The sequence below is a fragment of the Vombatus ursinus genome, unplaced genomic scaffold (assembly GCF_900497805.2).
Source record: "Vombatus ursinus unplaced genomic scaffold, bare-nosed wombat genome assembly UNPS02014797.1, whole genome shotgun sequence".
Taxonomy (NCBI): Eukaryota; Metazoa; Chordata; class Mammalia; order Diprotodontia; family Vombatidae; genus Vombatus; species Vombatus ursinus.
In genome coordinates, this window is record NW_020954575.1 from 7,466,059 (window position 1) to 7,479,698 (window position 13,640).

The window sequence follows — 13,640 nt, forward strand, 5'->3', positions numbered from 1 at the left end:
GGGTTGAACTGCTGAACTTACTACAAATCAAACTCACCCTATTCATACCAGCCAGCCAGCCAGCCAGCCAGCCAGACACATGTTCCTCAGGAGCTGCAGATACCTAATATACTATTTAGAGCTCTCCTCAGCTGGGGCCCAAGTTTAATCTGTAGGCATGGGTCAGGGTGGTTGGGCTTGATCAGTTATTAAATGTCTCTACCCTTCACTCTCTACCAGATGGAAGTCTCAGATGTCAAACATAGAGATCTAGGGAAGGTATAACTGATGTGGTCTGAAGACCATAAAACTCTTTCTACTCAGCCATCTCTGAACAAGACCAGAGATCCCCCAAAGCTTGTGGAACTCTCTCTAGTCTGGTACTATTTAAATTAGTAACTAAGGTAGAATTAGAACCAATAGGTAGAAGTTACAGGGAGGCAGATTCCAGCCTCAAGAGGCAATAAGGTCTTCCTCACCAGAAGGGTTCAAATCAAGCAAGAGGCTAGAGGATGACCTTGGATTGCTATAAGAAGAGATTCTTGAACTTGGCAAAAGTTGTAAGGTCTTAGATGTCATCTGGTCAAGTTGTAAGATTCTAGAATTCCCATTTAGGAGACATCACCACCACACAAAGGCACCGCGGTACAGTGGAATGCTAGATTCCAAGTTTTAGGATCTGAATTTGAATCTTGACTGCCACTTATTATTTGTTTGACCCGGCTACTTATGCCATTTTGACCTCTAGGCTTGTCTCCCCATCTGTAAAATGATAGCACAGGACCAGATGACCTAAAGTACCTGCTAGCTCTAAATTCTGTTAATATATTCATAGGAATTAGATAGGAGTATGAAGGCAATCTCAGGCAGACTCAGAAGCAGCTTAACAATTGAGTCAAAGCATCCTAGCTTTGTTATTCTGCCCCATCCTCTCCTCCCAGCCCACTGTCCAGTGGGGGTGGGGTGGGGGTAGAAGAACCAATATTTTCTACTAAAGTGATCTTTTACTCATTGCAGGTAAGAGAAATCGCCGAAGCCTTCCCTCTATTCAGACATTCCGTTTTCAAAGAAAACACTCAGCTGGTTTCTAACAAATCTCAATTCTACACTAGCTGTTAGGATGTTTTCTTAAGAATTAAGTGAGGTCCATGAAGAATTCACATCTTCTGAGTGACCTCATGGCCAGATACAACCATATGGGATATTCAGAATAAAAGGAACAGAGGTGTTGGTTTCTGGCAATAATGGAGGCTAAGGAAAAAGTCTAACATCCTCTAATCACAACAGTATTATTGCTGAAAAGGGGTTGTTCAGAATAGTAGAGACCGAGGGTCAGTGATCGTAGAATTCTCCTGAACAGGGGAGGTGAATTTGCTGTGAAAACTGGAAGCCAGACTCTGTTGGTGATATCACAGTACTATCAGGTCTTTTCAGGTTCCAAGCTATAGATATATTACACTAAGACATATGCCTATTTTTCTCAAGGGTTTTAGTGGACAATCACATGAGATTAGGAAGAGCTAGCCAACTTCTTTAGATAGCGTGCTCCTCCTGTTCTAGAGGCACTCTAACCATCTTAGTCTCCCTCTTGTCTGACACATAAAAGCCATGCAATAGCACATGTTTGTTCTGGATACTGCAGGATGACTCAAAGGCCCCAGATTCATCATCCCCTGCACTAGCATTGAGATGGGGTAAAAGAACTCTGTCTCTCTACAACAAAGGAACAGCAGCTACCCTAAAGATTTTAGAAAGCAAATCAGAAGAGATTTCCGAAAGACTTGAATATAATGGGCTGTCCATAGTGAAATCACAGGGAGGGAAAAAGGAGGCCCCTCAATGCCTCAAAGTCAATGAGCAAAGGCTGCCACCAACAAGCCCCTTCCCAAAACAGCAGGACCAAAACCCCATGAACTTAACAGAAAGATGAAATCAGATCTTGGTGCATTTTATAAAACCCAAGGACAGAACCTGCTTCTGAATTTTATGCCAGAAAAAAAAATGTATATAGGAGTATACTGACAATGTGCATGCAAATGTGGGCAAACAGGAGTTCATACTATGTCACATTTCTTGGCAAACGTAGCTTGCCAAGTAACTACCACAAATAATTCACTTACCAACTTTGTCCTTTTCCAGAATCTCTCTCACCCTTTCCTCCACTCCATCAAAACCTTCAAAAGTTGTTTCCTCCTCCCAAATGTCTCCCCTACCAGCAAGTTCTATTTTCCTCCTGGTCCCCCAATTCAACCCGGGGTGTTTACATAAAGGGGGGCAGCTTAGCTCTCAGCAATGGTAACAAGTAAACAGTAAGAAGGACCTGTTTTTCAGGAAGAACAATAGACTCATCCTAGTTCTTTAAAACTGCTCAGTGGAAACAGCCTTGGCTCCTCAGCCAACATAAAGCCCAGCGACACATAGCACCTTATATGGACAGAAGCCTCCCCCCACCATCAGAAACAAAGGCATGGGCTGCAGTTCTCAATTCAGGAAAGTAAAGAAGGCTGAAAGGAACAGAAATACCTTATCTTAAACCCCAAAGATTTCAGCGCCATCCACCATTTTTATTTTCCAAGTGTGATGTCTGATTATATTTCTCTGCTCTAATAGCAGCAGAAATACTTCATCTCTGCTATTCTTCAGTCCTTTTGTTTTCACCAAGTTGGCTTAAATAACTTGACATACACCAGAGACACAGGGTGGGATGGAGGGAGAAGGGAGTCTGTTGAGAATTCCGCATTGACTTCCTTAATTCTCTTCCATAAAGCCCCAAAGACTATTTCCAGGAGCGAACTGTCTCTACATCTCCTGGACTGAAGCTACTCTGTTCAAAAGCAGCCCTGGACCCTTTGACCATACTCAAGCAGCACTCCTGAAGTGGGGCTCGATGACTAAAAATAGTCACGCAGCACATGCTTGTAACCTATGTCAAAGTCAGAGGACAAAGCAGAGAAGTTATATTCATAGCTGGTATTCATAGCTAGGCTGTGCTTTCCCAGGAAGGATGAGAGCTGAAAACAAGTCTGCATGCAAATCTGCCTTGGTCTTAACCTCTCAGTTCAACTAGGAAGTAAATACTCACACCAGGTTCAATGTTTCTCGTGACTGCTCAGTTTTCATAAAGAATACAAATCAAGTGTGAGAAGTTATATAGAGACCAAGGATAAAGATGATAAGCTTATAAAAAGTACAGGCCAAGTCTGCTGATAGATAAAATAGTGTTTTACCAGCTTACAGGCAGGAAAATCAGTCACAAAAAAAAGAAAGAAAGAAAGAAAAGTTCAAGGATATAACAAAGTTGTGTAATTCTCATAACTACTCTTGACCTAAGAGAAAAGATCAGGACATATACCTCCCTCCCTTGGGGGAGGGAATAGAGGAAAGTGAGTACATCAGAAAATTACTGGGTAAAACCAGAATGCATTAATCATTTTTTAAAAAATGACAATCAAGTCATGTCCAACTTCCTTTTCTTCCCAAATCAAGGCCTTATTTCCCTACCAAGCTCCAGAATCCCCATACTGACTTCTTAAAGTTTGGCACGTACCTGGATTACTATCATCTTGGCGGCTAAAACTAAGCGTACTGGAGACCAATCTCGTGAATCAGTTATGAAACTATGGGTATTTACAGGGATAGGGACTGGACCTGAGATTTCACTGGTATGAGGAACTTTCAGAGGAGGAAAACACCTTCCACCAATGCAGAGTGTTACCTAGAACATTATGACTTATTTGTCCAGAGTGACACAGCCAGGATGTGATGAGAAAAGCAACTTGGATCCTGGACTTAAATATCCACCAAGCTCTGCTGCCTCATATGGATATTTATGTAGTATTTTAAAATTTTCAAAGCATTATCTAATTTAAGACTAGTAACAATCCTAAAAGGTCAGCACTACAGTATTATCTCTAGACAAATAAATGCTCATAGAAATTAAATGACTTGCCCATGGTCACCCAGCTTCCAATGATCCAGGTAGGACATGAATCAGGCTAAGTCAAGTACATTTTGTTTTGTTTTGTTTTTTTGGCTAGGCAATGGGGTAAAGTGACTTGGTCACACAGCTAGCAAGTGTTATGTTTCTGAGGCCACATTTGAACTCAGGTCCTCCTGACTCCAGGGCCGGTACTCTATCCATTGTGCCACCAAGCTGCCCCAGTCTAGCACATTTTGCATTATACCACCTTGCCTCTGCAACTTTAGGCCAGGGTTTTGCACCTGGGATGGACAGATTTCAAGGAGTCCATAAACTTAGATGGGGAAAAAAACCCAGCATCTTTACTTTCACTAACCTCTAACTGAAGTGAAGCATCCTGAGCATTCTTCTAAGTGGGGATTCATGGATTTTACCAGATTTCCAAAGGAGTTACATGATACAAGAAAAGGTTAAGAACCACCACACTAAAGGATGACGTCAAGATTTCCAGGAAACTAGTGTCTACTGTGTACAGGTGGTAGGTGTTTTGTCTGATTAGGCTATTTTCAGACAATTTTCTGAGCTATTAGAGACTAATGACACTTTACAGGCAATAGCCAGTAAAAGCTCAATGCAATAACTCCTTTTTCAAGTGCCTTAACCTATGGCTAGCACCTGAACCATTCATTGCATGTCTAGAACAATGCTTTGCATACATAGGTGCTTAATAAAATGTTTGTTGGGAAAGATATTTATAAGGCATCCCCAAATATACAGTGAGGAACATAAAATTCTCGTAAAATATTTATGAAAGTTTTATTTGAATGGGGGTAGGGATGGAAATGTGAAATGTAGATGTTTTTATTCACAGGCCTTCACTCCCTTCAACTCATGGTCTTTTCATAGTCTTCAGGAGTCCAGATAGGCAGGACTAAATGACCCCTACTGGAGTTACATTGACCAATCTGGTAGTTTTCCATATGTAACACAAATGTGAAAGCAGGGAATGTGGCTAAAGCTTTCTTGGACAGTTTTAAGTAAACTGTCAAATTCTTTTACTGATATTCAACCAATCTTTATGAAGCATCTATTATTACCTGGAAAGCACTATGCTAGAGATGCCAAATGAAGTTTAGCTAAGACAGTCCCTGCCCTCTTACAGCTAATAGTCTACATCCATAGTTCTCAAAGTGTAGTCTGAGGATCTCTGGGGAGCCCAAGACCCTTTCAGGGGGCTCCACAAGCTCAATACTATTTTCATAATAATAATTTTTAATTCCTAATACTGCAAGTATCAATTAACAAAAGCTCTTTGGGGAGATGGTCCTCAATAAATTTTAAGAGTGTAGGGATCCTGAGACCAAAAAGTTTTAGAACCACTAGTCTACACCACTATGCTTGGTTCTAACACAAAGAACTAGGACCAATGGGCACAAGTCACAGGGAGACAAGTTCAAAAGAACCCAGAGGAAGAACTTTCTAATAACTAGAGCTATTCAAAACAGAATAGGTTGCCATAAGGTAGTAAGGTCTGTCACTGAATACTTGTCAAGGATACTGTGGAAAGGAATCCTGCAGCCAGGTGGTTAGAACAACCTCTAAAGTTTATTCCAATTCTAAGGTATAGGGTTTAAACAGACCCTACTCAATATCAGAATCCCTTATTATCTTAAAAGTATGATCACAACTGATCCAATTCCATTTTGCGAAGTGCCCAACCAAGCAAGACAAAAGCTTAATAAGCTAAAAAGTTACTGTCATCCTAAACGGAATATCATCTCAGTGACTGGCTGCCAACCACAATGCTCTGATACCTAAATGTGTAAGGACTTAGGGCTGGGAATCAGGGAGGTAGCAGAGTGAAATAACTCAAGCATCAAGTTAAATTTCTTTTTACTGTGTATAACCCATCTGATTTTGCAGAAATTAATCAGGCTGGGAATCCTAGTAAGATGAAAGAAGGGTTCAGTCTGGTAAAAAGTTAAAGAGAAAATCTTCACGAACCTCATATGAATCAAGGCCAAGAGCCAGCAGGCAGTATCACACTATAAATGTTTTCACAAGCTAAACATGAAAGCTTGATGCCTACAGCAGGCTCAAAGTTGGCATAGCCTTTCATTTGCTGTCACTATTCCGTAAGTAGTTAGTCTTTAACTAACTTGATCTCTCTATTTCTTAATTTAATGGCTCCTTCTCTCCTAACCTGTAGGTCAGGGTTCAGTTGGTGCTTTTTAGCATGTTATCACAGAGAAGTTCAACAAATAATTTGTCACCTAAGCTATCAGATTTGTGTAGTTACTTGTTACCAAGTTTTCCTACTTAAGAGATTTACACGTTCAGAAGAAATGTATATCTACAAGGCATGACAAACAGAGAGGTCTGTCTACCTGCTTCCCTAGTTACATAATGAGAGAGGGGGAGAAACTGAAGGAAAAACATCTCTAAATGGCACAGTATTTAGGAGGATCAATGAATTGATTTTAAGTCCTAAAACAATTTTTTTTTCTGCTCTGAGCAGCAAAACATGCTTGTACCAGATGGAAAAACTCACCAAGAAAGCAAGCACCTGCAGTTCTTATTCATAAAGTAACAAAAGTAGGTCTCTACCACACAAATCCAGGCAAGAGGGTAGGAAATAAGACCAAATAGGATGTGGGATGCCCTTCTGCAGATGTTATTGCAACAAACAGTCATTTTGGAAAAATACCCAAAGTCAAGGAACAGAAAGAATGGAAGCAGCTATTGGGCTACATACAGGAGAAGCTACGCTGAAGTTTTATTTTGTTTTGTTTTCCTTGGGGAGGGGATGAGTGAGACAGTTTCCAAGAAAAACCTGTACCTAGAAAAATCCACTTAACTATTACTAGACAGCAGCTAGTTCTCAAACAAATGTTGAATATTTTAAAAACCCCTGCAGTCTTCTCCTTTGAAGCCTTAAGCACAAACTTAAGAAGGTAAAGCAAAGAAATAACCAGGCTATCAGAATAAATCTTTTTGATTCTTTGGCAGGTATATATTCCACAGTGCCTCTACCTCCTACTTAAGTAAGTAACAACTCTTCCCTCAACAAGAGAATAAAGAAGGGGGGGAAAGTCCACTCACACCGAGTAGAACCTAATCTATGGCAAAAATAAAATCTACCCTTATCATGCTTTCTCTGGGCCAGCCTTCTAGGACATAAGCCCTGCTGGTGGATGCTACTCCTGTTTCTCACTTTCACCAAAGCCCTAAAAAAAACTATCTATTACAATCTCACTAACACCTCTGATGTACTATTAAACCCAAAATAAACAATAATAATTAGTAGCTCACATTTACATATTGCATTAAGGTTTGCAAAGTGCTCTATAAACATCTTATTTGATCTACAAAATAACCTTGTGATACAGGTGCTATTATCCCCATTTTATAGAGAGGAAAACTGAGAATCAGAAGGATTAAATGATATACTCAAGAGGTCACACAGTTGATGTCTGAGGTGGGATTCAAATCCAAGTATTTCTTATTGAGTCTAGTTTGCTATTCACCATACACTACTGGTTCCCTCACCTGCCCTTACTTCTGAGCATAAAAAAAAAAAGCAAACAAACAAAAAACCAAGTCATGTTGTCTTTGCATTTAGCAAGAGAACTCAGATATTCTCTATCCAGAGTTTCTTTGTTAATCTCAGCCCTCCATTTAGGGACCTATAGTAAACCAAAATTTTGTAAATTTCTAGTAATAGCTACCATTTAAAAACATTTTAAGGTTCTGCAAAGCTCTTTACAAATATTCAATTCTTATTTGATTCTCACAACTCTAGGAAATAGGTGCTATCGTTATCCCTATTTTACAGATAAAGAGACTGAGGCTAAAGAAAGTTGCTTGCCCAAAGGTCACACAGCTAGTAGAGATCTGAGGCAGAATTAGAGCTCAGGCCTTCCTGACTCCAAATCTAGCTTTCTATTGGCTCCGTCATCTCTAAATTTGTACTGTAGGACTATGTATGCTAAGAAACTGTCTAAGAGACTCTATCAGAGATATAGAAAAGGAAGTTTGGTTAAACAGGTCAACCAATGAAAATGTCAAGACTTACACATGTACAGCACACACCAGTACAAGGTAACCCTTCAAAGGTTCAGTTTGAGTACTACTTGTTACCAAAAGCCTTTCCAAATGTCCTGCAGTCATCCACTTCCTGCATCCATTTTTTATTTGCTTTGTGTACATGTTACAACCCCTTCATAAATTCCTTAATGGCAAGGACCTTTTTTTTGGGAGGGGGGGTATTCCCATGCTTCAAACAATATCGGACACATAGTAGCACTCGGTGTTCACTGACTGTGGAGCACTTCAGCAGGACAAGAGACAGGTGAATTCTCTTCTCTGCCTACTTCTGCTCACAGTTGTCAAGACCAGTGTTGCTTCTTAGGAGAAACCAAGCTCTTCATTCTGTGGGGGTGAGAACTGGGGCAAAGACAAGTGAAATGACTTGCCCTAGGTCTCAAAGGTAGCAGTCAGAATTCAGAGAGGTCTTCTGATTCCAAACCCACTCAGTACACAGATGAAAAGATGTCAGAAAACAAAGCCAAACTAAACATGAACGTACTGTCATTATTCCAACATGAAATACATGTGTGTGTGTATCTCTTGCTCCCTCTCCCATGCATCTGAGAACTCAGCCTCACAGCTCACACAGTTGAGAAACTGACATCAAATATTAAGTGCCTAGTATGGATCAGGAAATAGAGATACAAAGACAAAAATATATGTCTCTGTGTTTGAGAAGTTTACATTCTACTATATATACTATAAATACAAGGTTAAGGGGGAGAAATCAGCTCTTGCCTAGCTAGTATGCCCTAAAATGCTAGCAAGATTAAGCATTGCTGTTCAAGTCTGGTCAAGCCAATTCTCTCCTAACACCAAGTTCCTGAATTTTAGGGAGCTAAAGTATTAAGTTTACCCAAGCAACCCTTAAGACAAAGCCAATCTGAGTCAAGGCTTTTAAGAAACTTCATAAGCCTCAAGTTATTAGTCAAAAGAAGCTATAGTTGCATAATCCCAATCAGTCCAAGCAAAAGGTCCAGGCTATTCACTATGGTTCAGAAGTGAAATTGTTTTAAATATTGATACTCAGAATCTGACACTGGAATCTCATCACCAGCGTCCTTGGAAAACCATGATAACTGGGTATGCGCCTTTCAACTAAAGGCAGGCAGCTTCTACCAGCTCTCTAAAGCAGCTACAAAAACAGTTAGTGCCATTGAAGGGGGGTAGGGGGAGATAAGATGGGAGAAGTGCTATTCTAGATATATTCAAGTATTTCCCATATTTTAAAAAAAATGTTCCAAATTGCTAACAATTAGAGAAATGTAAAATTAAAGCAACTCTGAGATTCTGCATTACAACCTATCATTTGCAGAGTGGCAAAAAAAAAAAAAAGGAACACAATAAATGTTGGAGGGATTCTGGGGAAACAGATACCTGGAAGCACTGTGGGCGGAGCTTTTAACTGACACAGGCATTTTGAAAAGCAATTTGGAATGATACCCCCAAAGTTACTAAACTCTGTCTATCCTTTGGCCCTATGATACCACTATTGGGCATGTCCCTCAAAGAGATCAAATTAAAAGGAAAAGGTCCTACAAGCATGAAATTATTTATAGTAGACTTATTTTGTTTTGTAGTGGCAAAGAACCAGACTAAGGGGGTGCTGTTCAATTATGGCACATGAACATAATAGAGTACTATTATACTGTGAGAAATTAATCAGTTGCAGAGAAAGCTGGAAAGATTTGTATAAACTGATCCAGACAGAACTGAACAGAACCAGGAGAAATATTTATACAGTAATAACACTGTAAAAATGAACAATTTTGAAAGCCTTATACAGTTACCAGCCATGATTCCAAAGGAACAATGAAGAATGCTACTCATCTCCTGATACAGAGGTGATGAACTAATATTAAGAATGAGACATAACATTTTTGAATGTGGCCAATATAGGAATTTGTTTTGCTTGACCAAGTACATTTGTTACATGAGTTTTGTCTTGGGGGTAGGGGCAGCTTGATAAATGGGGGGAAAAATTAAGCAACCATTTAACTACTGCCAAACTCACTCAAGTCAATTATCTACAATTTCTGGAGTATCATCTAACAGCACACTATCATTAGAATTACCCTAGGAATTCTAGTACCTTCACTGATTTGCATATGGATGGCAGGGTTTCAAGGGGGTCTTATGGTTATTGTTCCTTATTTTATTACCATAATCCAAATGAGCTTTTTTCCACTGTAAAGTGATGCATCTTGAACTGAAAAGTGACTTCGGATTCAAGCTATGCTCCTTAATACTTTGTGCAACCTTGTCCCTTCCCAACTACCTTATATTTATTCTGAACATAGGTATATATGTACACACTGTGTTTCTCACAGGCTTCTTGAAAGCTGTGATCTTTTTCTCCTTTTTTCTTTATATCTCCAATATCTAACATATAGCAGGCACTTAAAAAAAAAGAGGAGGTTCAACTAAAGAATCTCACCCTAGCACTATACTTCAGTCACATAACTAGGAAGAGATAAAGCCCTTTTAACAACACAATCCCACTTATGTGCACTTTAAATACAAATAATTACAAATAGATCTTATTTGAAATAAAAATTATCCTATTTTCTTTGTCTTATGGATATAAAAAACTGCAGTGTAGATTGACACAGTTTGGTCTTTTGAGGTATTCTTAAATTCTGGTCCTTCTAGTACTACCTGTGCTTTGAAAAGAGAAAGGGCTGAGACTTCTTCAGAGGTGAACAGAAAAGAAACTCCACTTTACTGCTAAAGCCCAGAGTCAATCCAAATGAAGACAGTCAGGTAATACCAAGTGACACTACTAGGTTTTTATTGTTTTTGTTTTAAATGGTACAAAGCATCATTTAAGTATTAAGAACAGTTCTTTTCATTTCTAGCCAGCCAAAGTTTTTCTTTCTACACATAGCATGGGCTATAAACAGTGGGAGTGCCAACAAGGGAGAAGGAAGATTGTGCAGTCTGTACAAAGCTGTTTCAGCTGAGATTGGTTTCAGTTAATATAAATACTAAAATACCAAGCAGTCTGTACTTAAGTTAGAGGAGGATAGTTAAACCAGCCTCATTCCAAAATCCACACAAAGTCAACTTAAAAGGTTTCTCTCTAGGTGTCTCTACCTTCACTTAAGCTAAGGCCACTAGTTATCAGTAACGGTAGATGGGGAAAATGGGAACCTGCTGGACAGGGCATCTGCTAGCAGAACTAGGATCAAAATGTCAGACTGTTTCTATTTTGACACCTGACCTTGCCCCGATTGCACACACCTTCTGCTTGCTGTTCACCTCCACTTCCATTTCTGCCCCCAGGAAAGTGAGGGTGGCATAAGTTTTCCTAATGAAGGGGAAAGGAAAAAAAACAACTGGATCTCAGTTATATAACCTTCAGGCACTTCCCTTAGGCTCAATGAACATCACAGAGCCAAAAAAAGAAAAGAAAACAAAAACCCGTTAGTCTCATACACTTTCTGCCAGCTGCAGTCCAATAGCGCTAAGAGCTACTAGAGAGAAAAGAAAGGCTGGCCAAACTCAATGCCCGCCCCCTCCAGAGGCTGAGTCGAATCCGCCCAAGCACCTTCTTTCTTGCTTTGTTTTAAACTGTAATTTCAAACAGGTGCGTGTGCCCACCCAAGAGACCCAGCACCCGGGTCGCTGCTGCAGACCCTGAGAGAATCAATTCTTCTCTGTAACATTTGTCCAACTGCAACCCCGGGGGCTCAGGGATTGAAGCTTGTCCGACGAAGCATAGAACTCCACCAGCTTTTCTCTTGGCGTCAGAACTCCTCCTCTGGAGTCTCCATCATGTCCCATTTCTTCCTCTCCCCAAAATACTAGCCAAGAAGGTTTTTTCTCCTCGCTTCTCAGAACTGATCCCCAGGTTCACTTGGTCTGTTTTGCTAAATACTTCTGCTAACGTCTTCCACAGAGCAAACCCCTATCAGAGGAACGAACAAGGGGAGCCTGGCTTTCGGTAACCACCTGCCCCGCTCTGACCTGGGACGGGACTGGGGCCTAAGAGCGGATGACATTTTTAGTTAGTTGCTGTTCAAGGCCAGCATCTCTAGGAGTGGGGTGGGCAAAAAGGGAGGGGGGGAGCCAGTCGTTGGACCCCCTGGCCCCACCCCATGCCAGGGCTGCGGCCCTTGGCATCCGGTTCTGTTCCAAGGCCCCCTCTGCTCGCTCGGACTGGGTACACACGACCTTTGAAAAGTAAACGCACGCGGGGCTGGGCGACCTTGGGTGGGACAAGTTCAGCTCGGCGGCTTTCTTGGGAGCGGAGCGCGAGGCGCGGGCAGCCGGACAAGGAGGGAGAAGCCAGAAAGTGAAGTTACGGAAGGAGGCACCAACCCAGAACCGGCCGGGGTCGGAGGCCCTGGGGAAGGTGCAGACATACATGGCTGGGAGAGCGGGGAGCCGCTGCTCCGCCCCGGGCTTCCCCCGCACTTCTCAGCCGCCAGCCAGCCCAGGAATTGCCCCCACGAGCTGGGCGGACGGGACAGGCGTGGAAGTGAGGAGGGGAGCCCGGGGCCAAGCGCCCGCCGACCGCTGCCCCCCAACCCAGCCAGAGCAGAGGCGGGGAGACCCCCCATCCCGATCACCCACACTTACGAGCTCTTTGGCGATCGCCCCCCCAGGTGCAGTCAGTCCACGTGCAGCTACCGCTGCCCCCGCCCCCTGCCCCGCCGCCGCCCCCTTCTCAGCCTTGGCCCCGCGGCTCAGCTCCGCTCCTGCCGCTCCCCCACGTGCTCACCCCGACTGGTGGAACCCTGAGACTTTAAATAGTGGAGGCGCGCGCCAACGACGTGCACGCGCTGAGAAACACCGCCCCCTTCCTTCGCTCCGCCTCCCAGTCCCTCGCGGTTCACCCTCCGCTCCGCCCCTAAGAGAGTACGCACGCGCAGCCTCATGCTTCCACCTTCCCCGCTCCCGCCCACACCCAACTCCCCACTACCTCTCCTTCACGCACGCGCAGTCCCACGCCCCCCCGCCCCCACTCAACGCCCTGCCTTCACACTTTTGCGCACTCGCGAATCCACGCTCCCGTCCTCCCTCCCTCCTTTCTCCCCCGCCCCCACCCAACTCCTCACCACCCAGCCTTCGCCCTCTGCGCACGCGCGAGCCAAAGGCTCCCTCTTTCCCACCGTCTGGCTTCCCTGCTCCCATCAAACCCCGCCTTCACCCACTGCACATGCGTAGTGTCCCTCGCTCCGTAATTTGCTTGTGCCTCTCTTATTTTTCTTTGCTTCTTCTGCTCCACCTTCCCCGTCTCAGACGTGGGAGGCTAAACTAGGTACGGGTTAGAACATAAGGGCTGGGGAGGACGTGTAGAGCACACTGGCTTTCTGCAAGCCTGGAATCTGACCCCAGTATGAGTCCTCACTTCCTCCTTCTGTTACCTTGGGCAGTAGTCTCAGCTCAGCCACCAAGTGACCTTAGACAAGTCGCTTTCCCTCTCTGGGTTTCAGTTGTCTCCTCTAAAAAATGATGATATGCTGAATGATTTCTCAGGTCCCCTCCAGCTCTAACAAAGCCTTTCTGCCTGTAGGGAGGACTGACAATTCATTCTCTTAGCTCTTTCTGAAATTCAAAGCACATAGCACCATATCCACCAGTCAGTCAACAAGCAGAGTGCTTGCTTTGTGCCAAAAACACTGTGCTATGTGCTAGGGATACAAAG

The 13,640-nt window shown here is 42.8% G+C and overlaps 1 protein-coding gene across 3 annotated transcripts in view; it reads right to left on the reverse strand.

The window, feature by feature from the left end:
* Window positions 1-12,731, reverse strand: part of AKAP1 (A-kinase anchoring protein 1) — a 49,022-nt gene extending 36,291 nt beyond the window's left edge. The window contains exon 1 of one of the 3 annotated variants that reach the window (XM_027870514.1): window positions 12,714-12,731. The gene's annotated coding sequence lies outside the window, so the exon portion shown is untranslated. Of the gene's footprint in view, window positions 1-11,230; window positions 11,298-12,571; window positions 12,638-12,713 lie in introns of those variants that run through there. The other 2 variants (XM_027870512.1, XM_027870513.1) reach the window with 2 other exon arrangements.
* Window positions 12,732-13,640: the final 909 nt, after the last annotated feature.